Genomic DNA, 17,066 nt, shown 5'->3' with positions numbered 1-17,066 from the left:
TGTAGCTTCCCACACCGTTTTCAACAAGGGTGCCTTAACATTGCAGCAACAAGTTGGCAATTCTCGAAACCGGATCTATCTGCGAATTGTGAAAAACTTGGGGGATGTAATTTCAGAACAAATCGTGTTCACTTATTAAAGAATAAGTTTCTTTAAGCGTATTTCCAATAAAGGAAATTTGGTTAAATGTGGTTAAAAAAAACTAACCTATCCAATGTCATTAATATTGGAAAAATAAAAACGAATCTGTGCTGATAAAAAACCGTTCAGAGAAAAGGATCCTAAACCCATTAGGGTTTATCTTTGCTCCACACGCTTTCCAATACACTAATCCCTAAATTAATAATCCTTGAGCATTCTAGACACTCGTTTGTTGGGGCGAAACAATAAATTCATATTGCATTAATAATAAAATATAGGATATTTTACTATTGAAAACTATTACTATAAATAAAAATAAATCCATAAAAATACTAATGCCACTATTATAATTAAAACCATACTAATAATAGTAAGCTGACGTTTATTATTATTACTACTACTAGGAGTCGAGTTGTTGCATGTGGACGGACAGAGAAAACACATGTTGGCGCTTTAAAAAGCAGAAGTGACCGAAACACTCGCGTATTAATTTGTTTAATTTCTACCCCTTTCACAAGAGCAATAGTTGCACAAGACAGAGGGGCAGTTCAGCGCGCATGCGCAAAACGTCTCTTGCTAGAGGTAAAAAAAAAAGGTTAAAAAAAAAAAATTTTATCCTTTCTCGAGGTTTCATGCCAAGAGAACATTTTTTGTCGCGCGCTCCACATACATATTTTCTTAGTGTGGGAACCTGAAGCGCTGAAGTTATTTCTTTCTGGTTCCAAGTTATATTTTCTCCAAGGTGATCTTCAGCCATCAACGGTTGTTACTGACAGGAGGATTTTTTAAATTTTCGTTGTTAGTTTTGAATAAAAACACCAAGGCGATATCCACTCGTAGTAGAGTTAGCAACATGCAGAATATTCAAATTTCCCACACTTCCCCGGTCACCAATTTAAAATAAAATTGATTGACATCACTGACGTTTTGGCAGTGACGACACTGCCAATGGGCTTGACACACCCAGGGTCATGAGCTGGATATCAGCGTTCTTCTCTTTCCTTGGTGATTCCCTTCTACTTGTCTCTCTCTCTCGGGGTAACTACTTAGAATTTTTTTTTTTTTGACTGGTGGAGCATAAGCCTCAGGCTTCCGTGCACCATATGACTAATAATAATCAAAATATCCCTAGCGTCCACTTTTAGGGAAATTTGTAATGACTTCATAAATATTTCAAAAATCAAGTTTCCTTCAACTGCAGTGTTCAACAAAATTAACAGAACACATAGAAAACGAGGTGTAACCCGTGCAGCTTGCAATGAAGCGTGGGAAAATTTGGTATGGTGGTGTACCATACAACAACGATAAAAGATGACGGTGTCCCTTTTGTCTATGAAACATGTTTTAGTCCAAGCAAATCGCTTCTTCCTCATTTCTTGTGTCAACAAAGGGCCGACCACATTTCGAAAGCCGTCTTTGGATAGTTCGTGCACTTGTTTCAACACCAGAGGCCATCTCGAAGTTCAGTTTTAGATCAGGAGCACTAGCATGGCAATTACGAAGGCATAACCGTTTCAAATATCGATCTTGGTAAGGCGTAGTCACTCTCTTACGGCCTGATCCAGGTCTTTTCACAACACCGGTTTCAGCACCCGGGATACTGATGACAGCCTATTTTATCAGCGATAGCACGCGAAGAAAACCTTCCTGGGACAGAGCAACAGCTACACTTTTTTATTCTTGGTGTCAACTGAACATATGAAGCCATGCTTACACCTCCGTAAAAAAAAAAAACAAAAAAAAAAACAGCATACTAACTAGCGTGTATGCCTTTACAACGCCGTATTTATAGAAACGGCTGATGCAATACCTTGCAATTACTGATACAATAGAAGCGTAATCTGACGCAATACCTTGCAATTACTCTGATGCAATCTGACGCAATACCTTTGCTTTGCGACAAATGACTGTAATCAAACAATATCTTTATACGTTTCACTACAAATGTTACTTTTTTAAAGGTGATGCAGTTTTTTTGTCCGCCACTGTACATCGTACCGCACGAGCAATACCAATTGTAGGAAAAGGAAAGTACAATTTGGCGATTACAAAGTATGCCTTGCTTCATTCACAGAGAAGTAATATACTCTGTGGCTTGATTCCCTTAATTAAAAGGTGGGTCACAGCATTTGCTTCCCATTATAAGCACACTGATGTGACAGTTATAACAGACAAATGGCAAACTTATAGAATTCTAAAAGGCATTGCCAATTTTCTCCAAAAATCAATTCAGTCACGGAACTGCGAACAACAGTTTCAGTTTCGTCCACTATTATACAGCAACTATCAATCACATCGATTTTTTTTTCTCGAAAGAAGAAACGATACGTTAGCAATATTAAGGAGAGAAATTGTCACGAACGTGGCTTCTTTCATAATTGAGCTGGATATCATCATTCTTCTCTTTCTTGGTCATTCCCTTCTACTCCTGACTCTCTCAGGGTACCTCGGAAATTTTTTTTAGCTGGTGCAGTATAAGCCTCAGGCTTCCTTGCACTATATGGCTAATAATAATAATTAAAGCGCTTCGCAAACCGAACTAGAGTGGACCACACGTATTCGCCATTATGGCGAAGCGTCTGTTCCACTTGCGGAAATGACGTCACATAACTGAATAGCATTTCAACAGCTAAAGAGGACGATAGTTTTTCAGTTATCTTATGTAAATTGGTTGTTTTGAAATTTTTGTTTATTACATGAATAAATATTCATTTTAGATATGCTAAGATGATGATAAATAAAGTACATAGGAAACATTCACAAAATAACCTATTGGCCAGCGGCCAGACTACGCTGAATACACCGGTTCTCGTCTGATCACCGAAGTTAAGCAGCGTTGGGCCTGGTTAGTATTTGGGAGGGTGACCACCTGGGAACACCGGATGCTGCTGGCTTCTTTACTTCATTTTTCGTTTCCCCATGAAACGACCAATGTTACATTGGGCTTGTTATTCCACATCATTCTCACTTAATGAGTTGCCAGACTTCCTCGCGTATTTTACACTTGTGACCACAATCATCCCATTCATCATAAAATGAATTAAATTAAACGTATTAGCCCATAGAAAGTTGGCTGAATATTTTAATCGATGCAAGCGTTCCGAGCTTTTAAAATTTTTCAGTTTTCTAGTTTACCCACAATGGGAACGTAGAGCGTGTATTTTCATTTAGCAATCAATGGGCAACATTCGAATTAAAATAGAAACAAATACTGTGAATAGTATTTTGTTGGTTACTTATAATTTGAAAATGATTGGTAGAAGCGATAAATATGTATTGTAATTTTTTAGTAATAGATATAATTTTTAAAATGTCCACGTTATAAAAATGGCCTAGTTTTTTCCTATTTTATCCAGCTTTTGAATTCTAGATCTGGTAACTCTATTTAATGTAAAGCTCTTACTTTAATTGGATGGCAATTTTGCATAAAAAATATTCATTGCCATTAGTGGCAACTACCTTGTGGATATTATGCCTTCAGTTCGCTGTTGGGATCATTAAATTTTCTGTTTACATTCTGGGTCAGAGGAGTTCAAAAGATAAGAGTGCTACATTTAGCATTCACGCGAGCTTGAACCATGATCACTTAAAGAGCGTGCACTTATGCACCATCAGCTATGGTGGCCTTAATTTCCATGACTGAATATCATGATTTAAATAAAGCTAATTTTTGTTCATCATCAGTAATTGAGTCTTGTGAGCTGTCTCTCCTGTGCCGTTTATTTTAGTCCCTCAAAATTGAAATCCTGCTTCATTCAGCAACGTCCCAATGAAGGTATTTTTTGTCTTCCTGCCTAGGGCGTTTTCTCTCCAGTCTCCTTTGGGGCATCCAGAAGCAAACCACCATGTTCAATCTCATGACCCACCCATTTGAGTCTAGTTGATCTTATTCTACCTAGAATTTTCTTTTATTCTTGGATATGTCTTAATAAATCTACATTTGAAAAATTTTCAGTCCATTTAAATTTTTCCCATCCTGCACCAAAACCATATCTCAAAGGCCTCAACCCAGTTCTCTTTTTCTCTCTTTGTAAGAACCCATGTCTCTGCTGCAGCCACTGACCAGATATATTTAATCCAAGGGCTCACATCTGGTGAGTCCAGGGTCCTGAGCTGGATATCATCATTATTCTCTTCCTTGGTGATTCCCTTCTGCTTCTCTCTCTCTCTCTCTCTCAGAGTAATTCAGAATTTTTTTTTTTTGGCTGGTGTAGCAAAAGCCTCCTTGTACCATATGGCTAATAATAATAATAAATGTCATTATTATCTTCTTCCTAATCCCTAATCCCCTGTGACATCCTCTTCCAAATTTCCTGTGAAATTTTCTTCTGTGTAATCACAACAGTTTATTCTTGAAAGATTGTTTTGCCACTGCCATTTTGTTAATAAAGAAGAAAAAATTAATAGAATAGTGATTCTCAACCCACTGGTGCACTCCACGTTCAAAGTAACAGGAAGAATTTTTTTATTTTAAGATATTCCTACTCTCAAAGATTTTCTTTCACAAAAATTTTAGTGGAACATATTTATCTGCAGTCTGTATGTCTTATTCAATCACCCTAAAAATTTAAACACAGTGTACATTCTTTGTGACAGGGCCGTCTTTATTCTATTGGAGGTGCCTGGGACCCAGTACCATTAAATCTTATGTGTATATATTTGATCATATGCAGTTTTGTCTGATAATCCTTATTTAATCCTTTTCATGAGGCTGGATGAGCAGGAAAATTAAGTTCCATCCGAACACTATTTTCTCCCTGGGGCTAAAAGGAGGGGATGGGGAATGAATGCTATTCCAATCACTATTCATTAAAAAAGTATTTTAAGAGTCGTCAGTCGAGGGATTGACGTTTTTTGAGAAATTAAAAAAAAACTGGTTTTAAGTAATACAAATACTTATTGAAAAGTGTTGATAATGTGTTTCTCTTTTCATATTTATCTTTTTCCATAAAAGAATAATAATAAAATAAAAGCATTACAGGACTGATGCCCTGTTAATAGCACTGGGTTTTTTATTTATAATGTGCATAAAATACACTATTTTTAATTACTTTCTAATAGATAAGACGAAAAGCAAGCTGAATACATTTAACATATAAAAATTTATCTGAAAATAAATCATCAAATACAAAATGTGAAATAATAAAAAAGAAAAAAATTGCTTATTCATCATCTCTCTGGAGGAAATGGCCAATGAACAATGCTTGATAAGTTTTTGTGCTCTTCAGGTATATAACCAATAGTTTTAACCAAGTCTTTAATTTTTGCTTCTTTTATGCACACTTTTCCTAATGGATATAAAGAGTTGTTTGGTAAAGCTGCAACTTCTCTTTTCATGAAGAATGTATCTAGAGTTGTAAGTTCACTGATGAAACTCGAAGCTCAATGTACTCCTTTTATCAGTGTGGTATATAAAATGAAACGATGAATTTATTCCAAATCTTAATTTTTCATCTTTCTTATGTTTTGTTTCTTCTGAGACTACTGTCTTTTTATGTTTCTTCCACACAATGTTTGAAGACAGAAGATTCGGAATTTTTAAAATCCGAAATATCTTGTCTTCAACCTCCCCAACAAATTTTCCAAAGCTTATTACTTTTCAAAACTAGTATAATAACTAATTAATAGATTATACGAAATTCGTTATTTTCATAAACTAATTTCATATAGGCTGCATAATCGGTCGTGTTTCTTTTTAATATTTTTTTTATTGTTTCAAAATCCCCATTGCATGATAAGAAACTGTGTCCTCTAATCGAGAAAAAATGTTGAATCTTCTCAAAACACCTAATTTATGGCGAAAAAACATTATAGAAGATTTATGTGGAACTGCATGGTTTCTAAGTACAGTACAGGCAATTAGTATATACTGCATATATATATATATATATTTAACTTATTTATACATTATTACTTTTTAAAATTATGGTACTACTTAGGAACATCAGGTTTGTAGTGACCCCAACCAACCTGCTAGTTATATATAAATCTAGCCCTGGTATGGATAGCCTTATGTTTAAATATATAACATAGATACATATAAAAACAACAAAATTAATGTAAATTTAAAAAAGATTAGAGACTATTACAGAAAGTTTGAGAATAAGAGAATACTGGAGAAAGAGAATTTCTCTAAAAGTCTCAAATCTTCATTAAATTTACATTTGTTGTTTTTATATGTATCTATGTTATATATTTAAATATAAGGCTATCCATACCAGGGCTAGATTTATATATAACTAGCAGGTTGGTTGGGGTCACTGCAAACCTGATTCTCCCAAGGTGGTAGATGACTCTCATCACCTGGTGCAATACCACCACTTTGCTTATTGGAGGCTTGAAGTGGCGAAACCTATGTTTAGTCTCTAGAGCAAAGTTTCTGGCATCCCCTCCCCCCATACTTCTCCTTCAACCCATGCACGGTACTAAGTACTATAGGTTTTGATACCTTTTGTGTTTGGGATTTCATAAAAAAAAAAAAAAAAAAAAATAGTAGTATTATAATTTTAAAAAGTAATAAGGTATAAATAAGTTAAATACATATATAACCCATGCACGTATAATGTCTAATTGTCACCTGTACAATAGCATTAACGTAGGAGCTAATACCCTCATTTACGCTATTTAAAAATTTAATATTTAATCTAATTGTCATTAGACATAATCCCAATATATATATATATATATATTTTTTTTTTTTTGTTATTATTATTGCATAAAATTTAATTATAGAAAATAAAAATAGAATAGATGACTTCTGTTTTGCAAATTCTTTTTTCTGTAATGCTTATTATCCTTTTTTTTTTCTTTTCACTTTATTAGGCCAGATTAATAAACTGAATTTAAAATGTCGTTATGGTTCCTATGTACTCAAGTATTTCAAGATTTTAAACAATAATATGCATAACTATATACTGGTAGTAACTTAACATGGTTACTGTAAACACCTAAGTCTAGTGTCTAAGTTAATAGATGATATGAGGGCGTACAATGTTGTTAATGACATTAATCAGAATGTGCTACTGCAGCTAGATCTAAAACATTAAGCACATGAGCTGAGAAGTGGTAACTGAAGTTTAACATTTCTTAAATGGCAGAGACAAACTGGTAAATGGCACTCTGGCAAAGAATCCAAATAAAAGCAGAGACTTCTTTATTTGGGTGTATATATACACTAGAAGGAAGGGGACGAATCACATTAGTCCACTAGACACGAATAGTTTAACTGTTGATTGATCCTGCACAGGTTGCTGAAAAACTGAATAGGTATTTGCATTCACACACAAGGAATTTTTTTGGAGGATAATCCCAGAAATTCACCAACTTCTAACAAAAAAAAAAAAATTTGTGATAACTGAAAAGAAATTGGAAGAGAAATTGCTGAAGCTAAATGTAAAAAAGTCATATCAAGGGAGGCAGCAAAGAATTAAGCAAACATTAGTTTGTTTAATTCCTTTGCTCCCAGGGGCTAACACCTGGTAAGTATTGGTTTGGCACACCCAGGGTGGTCCTGAGCTGGATATCATCATTCTTCTCTTCCTGGTGATTCCCTTCTACTTTTGAGACAGACACACACACACTCTCTCTCTCTCTCTCTCTCTCTCTCTCGGTAAATCGGGAATTTTTTGCTGGTGTAGCTAATATAGCTACACCAGCTAATATAGCTAATAATATATAGCTATATGGTGTAGCTAATAATAATAAGTCACTCGTGTTCAGGCCTTAGGCAGAGGGGTCGGTTAGAAAAATCAGAGACAGTCTACTAAGGAAGACAGTGGAGCAAGTGGCACTGTCCCCCATATGGCTACCACAAGAGAAGGGCAAGACCATCCAGCCCCACCAACTGGAAATGATTCCTGCGCAACTGTGCTAGTGACCACCCAGAAAGGGAGAAAATGCCAACGCATGAAGGGGAGCATCGAAATGAATACATACATCATGCAAGCATACTATGCAATAACGAAGCTGGAGACCAATATGACAACTTACAGGGCGCGATTACATACCAAGTGGCTGGAACGATTCCTGGATATTCAGGTCACCGAACAGCAAATGAGCGGCTAGTGAGAAGGATCATCATCACGAAGAACCTGATGGCTCCTGCAATCTTGGAAAAAATCAAGCAGGACGTGAGCAATCAACTATAAAGTATACAGAACCAGAGGAGGAAGGACAAGAAGAAATACAACCCACAGCAGCTGAAGGGGAAAGAGACGAGGTCATGATATCCAGAATAGAGGATGAGTGGAAGAAGGCCCTAACAGAATTCGAAGGAATGGACCCCACAAGGACTCACATGATACCGAAACAGAAGCTGAATAGAACCTTGTGGAGAGTCACAGACAACCTCAATCGACACATAACACCACATTACTTCGATAGCAATAGTGAAACACTGGAGGGGATCCACACAGCCGTGTATTCTGCTAAAGGAACAGCCACGAGGATTAATGGAAGAGAAACGAGAGACTAGCAGCAGAAGAAACCGCCAGCTTGGAAAAGAAGACTTCAGCAGAAGATAGAAGAATTAAGAGTCAAGATAGACCAATTGATCCAGTACCAACGGGCAATAGGAGTAAGAAATTAATTGGAAAAGTGAAGAGCATCCTCAAGAGAGATGGCATCCACAGGAAACATGAGACAAAAAAATCAGAGAATAGGGGGGGTACTTGGACACATTGAAGCAGAACCTCTTTGCACTCATCAAGACTACACAATGCAAAGAGAGCTCCCAGAGGAAAATAAACGACCGAATCTTCAATGAGGACCAAAGGAACTTCTACAGAAATCTCGGAGAAGACGGGAAAGAAGTGAACGGACCACCCGAGCAGAAGACGACTGAGGAGTTCTGGGAAACATATGAAGCAGGGGAGTAAGGCATAACAGCCAAGCTCCTGGATAGAACTAGAATGCAAGAAAACCAACGATGTACAAGAAATGAGAGGGTTGGAGATTCGGGAAGTAAAACAAACAATCAAGAATTCTGACAACTGGCGAAATCCAGGAATAGATAACGTCCACAACTACTGGTACAAGAAGCTCACTTGCACACACACAAGCACAAGCACTTTCTCACTCAAGGAATCATATATCTGAAGCCTAAAGACAAAGATACAAGAAACCCGGCAAAATATAGGCCAATCACCTGCCTCCCAATGATGTACAATTTCCTGACCAGTTGCATAACTAGGAATATATCAGACAACTTGGAGAGACAGAACATAATGGCCGAACAGCAGAAAGGATGCAAGCGGCAGTGCAAAGGATGCAAGGAGAAATTAACCATAGATACCGCAGTTATGGAGCAAGCCTACAAGAAGCACTGCAACATGTACACAGCCTACATCGATTACCACAAGGCCTTCGACTCCATGCCTCATAGCTGGCTAACAGAGGCGCTGAACATCTACAAAGTCAATCAGATAGTGACAAACTTCCTAGGAGAAATGATGGCAAAAATGGAGTACCACCATTAAAGTCGAAAATATCACAATCAGGCCTATCTCCGTCAGGAGAGGAATCTTTCAGAGAGATGCCCTGAGCCCATTGTGGTTCTGTCTAGCACTTAACCTGCTATTCACCAGGCTGAACGGTAGAAAGTATGGATATAACCTCAAAGAAGGAACGAAGAACCTCTACACACTCACCCACCTGATGTACATGGATGACATCAAACTCTACGCGGGAACTGAGAAGCATCTCCAGCAACTACTCCAGATCACCAAAGAATTCACAATGACATTAGGATAGGATTTGGTCTAGACAAATGCAAGACCCATGGATTGCACCATGGAAAATTAGTCAACCGAAAATACCAGCTGCAGACTGGTAAAGAGATCCAAGTCATGGTAGAGGGAGAGGCCAACAAATACTTGGGGATGATGCAGGCGCAGCAGTTACAGCACAAGGAAATTAAGGCCTGCCTGACCGAAAAATATCATCAGACTCAGAAGCCTGCTGAAAGCAAAGCTGAATGGAGAGAACACAGTTCAAGCCATAAACACCTATGCAATCCCAGTGCTAACATACTTCTTCAGGGTCATAGATTGGACTAACATTGAGCTGGAGGATATCATGAAAAAATAAGGACAATGATGACCAAGAGCTGGCAACCACCTGAAATCTGCCATGGAGAGACTGACAATTGCCCGGAAAGAAGGAGGAAGGGGCCTGATAGACCTCATTGAGCAACAGAAGCAGCGATAGTTAACCAGAAGGATTACTTCCAGAAAAACACACAGGAGCACTCCAGCAGGTCATAAGGAAGATAGACAAGCGGTATACCCCACTCAACCTAAGCAAGGGTTCGCCCCGACCAGGAGGCACAAACGAAGCTAGAAAGATGGGCAGAGAAGACACTCCATGGCTGACACTACAATGATCTCCATCAAGATCACATAGATAAAATTGCTTCCATTACATGGCTCATGAGCAAGACGCTCTTCCCCGAGACTGAAGGATTCATGTTCACCATCCAAGACCAGGTAATCAACGCCAGGAACTATAGAAAACACATAGCCAAAAAGCCCGGAGTGTTCGATGACACATGTCGACGATGCCATTTGGCCTCAGAAACGATCCAACACATCACTGCGGGATGTAAGATGATCATCCAGACCGAGTACACTCATAGACACGACCAGGTAGCCAGGATAGTACATCAGAAGCTAACATGGAATCCCGCATTCGTGGAAGCGAACGCGGCTCTATTACACTGGGAGACCGATATAATAATAATATTAAAATGATAAAAAAAAAATCATCGCGAAAATTATCCCATTGGACTTACCTTCCCTAAGGTCGGAGTTACAGCTGAGGCAGCTAGTGGCGCCATCTGGTGTCACTCGTGAGATCTAAAAATAAATATATAAACCACTGATCATAAGCCAAAGCTAAACAAGTCCACCTCCATAGATAATGATGCCGTAAGGCTACCACAAGATAAGGGCAAGACCATCCAGCCCCACCAACTGGAAGTGTTTCCTGGGCAACTGCGCTAGTCACCACTCAGGAAGGTAGAAAACGCCAACGCATTAAGTGGAGCATTGTAATGGATACGTACATCATGCGAGCATATTATGAAATAACCAAGCTAGAGACCGATATGACAATGCACAGATCGCGACTACATACCAAGAGGCTGGAACGATACCCGGATATTCAGGTCACCGAACAGCGATTAGCAGATACCAATTAGCAGATTAGCAATATACCAATTCCATGTTATTTCAGTCATATGCCTTGGTATCTTGAAGATACCAGAAATCCAGCTATCTGTCCCCCACCCACACTCACAAAATGAACAATAAATGAGCGATTTTGTTTTTTTTTAATGGAAATTCAAAAATTTTATAATTTTTCTTTAAGATGGTATGCATTTTATGATATATCTGTATCCATAATCTTGAAATATAATCAAATTTTTCAATTACATCCATTGAAGGATATGTGGACATAAGGTTTATTGTTCTCTCACATAGACACTCACAGTGTCTGTTTAAACCTGCTGCTTAGTTTTTATTATAAAAAATTACTTTTTAGTTTTATGGAATTCAAAATGGTGATCTGTTAATTATGATTTGCTAAACCAAATTAAAAAAAAAAAAAGAATAATAATGTTTTTTTTATATATTTTTTTAGTAAATTAATAAGAGGAGTTTACCTCAATATAGTACGTGGAACACTTCCGTATGATACCCTCCAGAAATTAAAACGGAAAAAACGAAAAAATCGACAACTTACCGGTACATTAAAGTAAAATATAAATAATTAAAGTAAAATATAAATAATTAAATAATCAATTTAACACAATTCAAAATCAATTCAAAACAATTAAAATTCAAATTAACGCAATTAAAAGAATCTAACGAAAATATTCAAAACGATTTTCCTTCCTGAAGCTGACAATGCTTTTCGACCGACTGTCGTGATCACAGGAATGAAAATTACCGAATCAGGCTAAACCTGCAACTTAAATAGTGATTATGTGTCTTCGCGCATGCGCGTAAAGGTCCACGCATCGGAGATCAAATATGGCCGCCGAACATTAACAGAATTCTCGTGTAATTTAATTTCAACGGTTTCTGCAATTAATAGTCGCGTATAATTACGTTGAACGTTAAGTATTTTGGCCTCGTTAAATAAAAAAGTATGTTTTTCGTTAATGGCATGAAAGGCTAATTCTGACGCTGCTGAACGAGAAGCACGAACAGAGGCTTCGTGTTGATTTACACGGATATTAAGAGAAAACCGCGTGGAACCCTGATAAGACGAGTCGCAATCACCGCAAGAAATGTTGTAAACCAGGGATCATTAATTTGTGTTGCGAACGCCGAAAGAACCGAGCGATTGTTCAGTATAGTGTGTAACTTCCGTATAGGCCTAGCTATAATTTTAAATTCGGTATCTTTAAAGAATCTGTTAAGCTGTTTGTGCCACTGTTCAACATATGGGACAGAAATAAAGTATTTTTTGATATTACTATTGTTGATTGGTGCAGTATTTTGTATCCTATCCTTAGCTTGTACCCTAATTCGATTTATTGTGTTAATGGGATAACCCCTGTTCAAGAATCTGCTAGTTAATATTTGTATTTCTGAGTCTAAAGCAGAATCCGTCGTTGAATATTTATAGGCATTTAGAAATTGATTAAAGATAATCGATCTTTTGTAGGTGAACGGGTGGTAGCTATTATAATGTAGAAGCATACCGGTGTTTGTGGCTTTTCGATAGATGCTAAATTGTATTTTGTTCGAGTCCCGGGTAAGCGTGAAATTTAGAAAGTTTAATGACTTAGTATCCGTATCTTCCCTTTCCAATGTAAATTTGAGTCTAGAATGAATATTGTTAAACGAATGTAAAATATCTTGGATAGTACTACTATCGGTAATAACTAGAACATCGTCTAAATACCTCCCATAGTATGTGATACGGGGACGAAAAGGTGTCAAATGTATCTGCTCAATCGTTGAGAGATAGATCTCTGACATTAAGCCACTCAGGCTCAAACCCATTGGTAATCCAAAAATTTGTTTGTACACCTTGTCTCGAAAGGTGATGTAGTTAGCCTCAACTAATAGTTTAATTAAGTGAAAAATCTCCTTTATAGGCAGCTTCGTATAATTAATCGGTGTCGAGTTTTTATTTAACATATCCCAAATAATATCTAATGTGTATTCAACGTTTACATTCGTATATAATGATGTAACATCTAATGAGAATAAATTGTCATTGTCGCCGAGTCTACAGTCTTTAAGATTATTAAATAATGTATCGTAATTCTTAATCCCAAATTGTATAACCTGTCTAAAAGGTTTTATAATGTTATATACATGTGTGGCTAAGGCTGAAAATGCCGAGTTCCTGTAGGAAACAATAGGTCGAATCGGAAATCCAGGCTTGTGTAATTTTACCTGACCAAAAAGTGCAGGAATATTGTATGTTCTGGACTTCAATTCCTTCAACTGAACCATAGTAATGTAGTCGTTTTTACGATATGTGGTTAACGTTTTATTGTATTGATTTACCAAATTGGTAAACAGTGTCGGGTCCACTTCACAATAAGTGGAGCTATCAGATACAACTGAATCTAACTTATTAATATAATCATGTTTATCTAGTATTACCACTGTATCTCCTTTATCTGCCCTCTGTATAATAATGTCCTTATTTTCTCGAAGTTCTCGTAAAGCTGAACTGTCATGTGTATTCAATTTAGGAAGTCGTGTTTCTTTTATGTTATTCACTACTTGGTTAACTTGTTGAATAAATACATCTTTTTGTGGAACACTACGAAGTCCAAATTCAAAATCAATTACGCATTGTTTTTTTGGCAGCTTTCGAGGTGGTAAAGGAAAGATTTGTAACCTGTTGATATGTCGGTTCGTTGGATACTGGGTGAGGGGGTGTTCGTGAACTAGCCGACATATTCTGTGGTAGTGCGTTATGTGTCTGTGGGGGGGATGTCACCCAACTCGTGTGAACTTGGTCGCAAGCTCGCGACAATGTGTTAGAATTCGCATGAACGTGTCTTGAACTATTCGATAATGTTTGCAACTTATTAACGTGTCTGTTTTTTATTTCTGAGGCTTGTGCTTCCCGTCGCAAATCTATGGAGGTCTTCAATACAGACCAATCGTTCGGATGTAGATAATTTTTTAATTTATCGCGAAGCTTCCTAACCTGGGAAAGGTATTTTTGTTTATCCGAATATCGAGATTTTAAGGCAAGCTTAACAATATTACGTGATGCCGCCAGTGATAGTTGTTTTATGCCTGAAATTTTTTGATTTAAATTCACCCTGGCAAACTTCGGAACGATGTTGTTTTGAAGGCAATATTTTAGGAAAGAAATATGGTAACTTTGGGCCGAGTACCTTAGTGTAGATTTAATGTAATTTTGTACCAAGCCATTCAAAAAATCTCCCATAATTGTGTGTATCGATAGTATACTACTGGAGAGACAGGAAGTGAATGAAATAGTCAATAAGAGTTTGAAAATTAATTAGATAGTATGAATCAGAGCTATAATACTCAATATGTTCTACGTTGATAATAATATTAGTAAATTAATAAGAGGAGTTTACCTCAATATAGTACGTGGAACACTTCCGTATGATACCCTCCAGAAATTAAAACGAAAAAAACGAAAAAATCGACAACTTACCGGTACATTAAAGTAAAATATAAATAATTAAAGTAAAATATAAATAATTAAATAATCAATTTAACACAATTCAAAATCAATTCAAAACAATTAAAATTCAAATTAACGCAATTAAAAGAATCTCGTGTACACTATCGCAGGACCAGATTTCACTTTTATCCAAAGGATTAAATTATAATTTACCACCTCGAAAGCTGCCAAAAAAACAATGCGTAATTGATTTTGAATTTGGACTTCGTAGTGTTCCACAAAAAGATGTATTTATTCAACAAGTTAACCAAGTAGTGAATAACATAAAAGAAACACGACTTCCTAAATTGAATACACATGACAGTTCAGCTTTACGAGAACTTCGAGAAAATAAGGACATTATTATACAGAGGGCAGATAAAGGAGATACAGTGGTAATACTAGATAAACATGATTATATTAATAAGTTAGATTCAGTTGTATCTGATAGCTCCACTTATTGTGAAGTGGACCCGACACTGTTTACCAATTTGGTAAATCAATACAATAAAACGTTAACCACATATCGTAAAAACGACTACATTACTATGGTTCAGTTGAAGGAATTGAAGTCCAGAACATACAATATTCCTGCACTTTTTGGTCAGGTAAAATTACACAAGCCTGGATTTCCGATTCGACCTATTGTTTCCTACAGGAACTCGGCATTTTCAGCCTTAGCCACACATGTATATAACATTATAAAACCTTTTAGACAGGTTATACAATTTGGGATTAAGAATTACGATACATTATTTAATAATCTTAAAGACTGTAGACTCGGCGACAATGACAATTTATTCTCATTAGATGTTACATCATTATATACGAATGTAAACGTTGAATACACATTAGATATTATTTGGGATATGTTAAATAAAAACTCGACACCGATTAATTATACGAAGCTGCCTATAAAGGAGATTTTTCACTTAATTAAACTATTAGTTGAGGCTAACTACATCACCTTTCGAGACAAGGTGTACAAACAAATTTTTGGATTACCAATGGGTTTGAGCCTGAGTGGCTTAATGTCAGAGATCTATCTCTCAACGATTGAGCAGATACATTTGACACCTTTTCGTCCCCGTATCACATACTATGGGAGGTATTTAGACGATGTTCTAGTTATTACCGATAGTAGTACTATCCAAGATATTTTACATTCGTTTAACAATATTCATTCTAGACTCAAATTTACATTGGAAAGGGAAGATACGGATACTAAGTCATTAAACTTTCTAAATTTCACGCTTACCCGGGACTCGAACAAAATACAATTTAGCATCTATCGAAAAGCCACAAACACCGGTATGCTTCTACATTATAATAGCTACCACCCGTTCACCTACAAAAGATCGATTATCTTTAATCAATTTCTAAATGCCTATAAATATTCAACGACGGATTCTGCTTTAGACTCAGAAATACAAATATTAACTAGCAGATTCTTGAACAGGGGTTATCCCATTAACACAATAAATCGAATTAGGGTACAAGCTAAGGATAGGATACAAAATACTGCACCAATCAACAATAGTAATATCAAAAAATACTTTATTTCTGTCCCATATGTTGAACAGTGGCACAAACAGCTTAACAGATTCTTTAAAGATACCGAATTTAAAATTATAGCTAGGCCTATACGGAAGTTACACACTATACTGAACAATCGCTCGGTTCTTTCGGCGTTCGCAACACAAATTAATGATCCCTGGTTTACAACATTTCTTGCGGTGATTGCGACTCGTCTTATCAGGGTTCCACGCGGTTTTCTCTTAATATCCGTGTAAATCAACACGAAGCCTCTGTTCGTGCTTCTCGTTCAGCAGCGTCAGAATTAGCCTTTCATGCCATTAACGAAAAACATACTTTTTTATTTAACGAGGCCAAAATACTTAACGTTCAACGTAATTATACGCGACTATTAATTGCAGAAACCGTTGAAATTAAATTACACGAGAATTCTGTTAATGTTCGGCGGCCATATTTGATCTCCGATGCGTGGACCTTTACGCGCATGCGCGAAGACACATAATCACTATTTAAGTTGCAGGTTTAGCCTGATTCGGTAATTTTCATTCCTGTGATCACGACAGTCGGTCGAAAAGCATTGTCAGCTTCAGGAAGGAAAATCGTTTTGAATATTTTCGTTAGATTCTTTTAATTGCGTTAATTTGAATTTTAATTGTTTTGAATTGATTTTGAATTGTGTTAAATTGATTATTTAATTATTTATATTTTACTTTAAT

The 17,066-nt window shown here is 36.6% G+C and overlaps 1 non-coding gene across 1 annotated transcript; it reads left to right on the top strand.

Moving 5' to 3' along the window:
- The first annotated feature begins 2,916 nt into the window (after positions 1 to 2,916).
- On the top strand, positions 2,917 to 3,035 carry LOC150083845 (5S ribosomal RNA). Its single transcript, XR_016547133.1, has one exon. It is a non-coding gene; the product is annotated as a 5S ribosomal RNA (ribosomal RNA).
- Positions 3,036 to 17,066: the final 14,031 nt, after the last annotated feature.

The sequence above is a fragment of the Mastigoproctus giganteus genome, chromosome 6 (genome assembly GCF_048544385.1).
Source record: "Mastigoproctus giganteus isolate SK-2022 chromosome 6, ASM4854438v1, whole genome shotgun sequence".
Taxonomy (NCBI): Eukaryota; Metazoa; Arthropoda; class Arachnida; order Uropygi; family Thelyphonidae; genus Mastigoproctus; species Mastigoproctus giganteus.
Note: the sequence above shows the minus strand (reverse complement) of the source record. Positions and strands in the feature narration are given on the sequence as shown.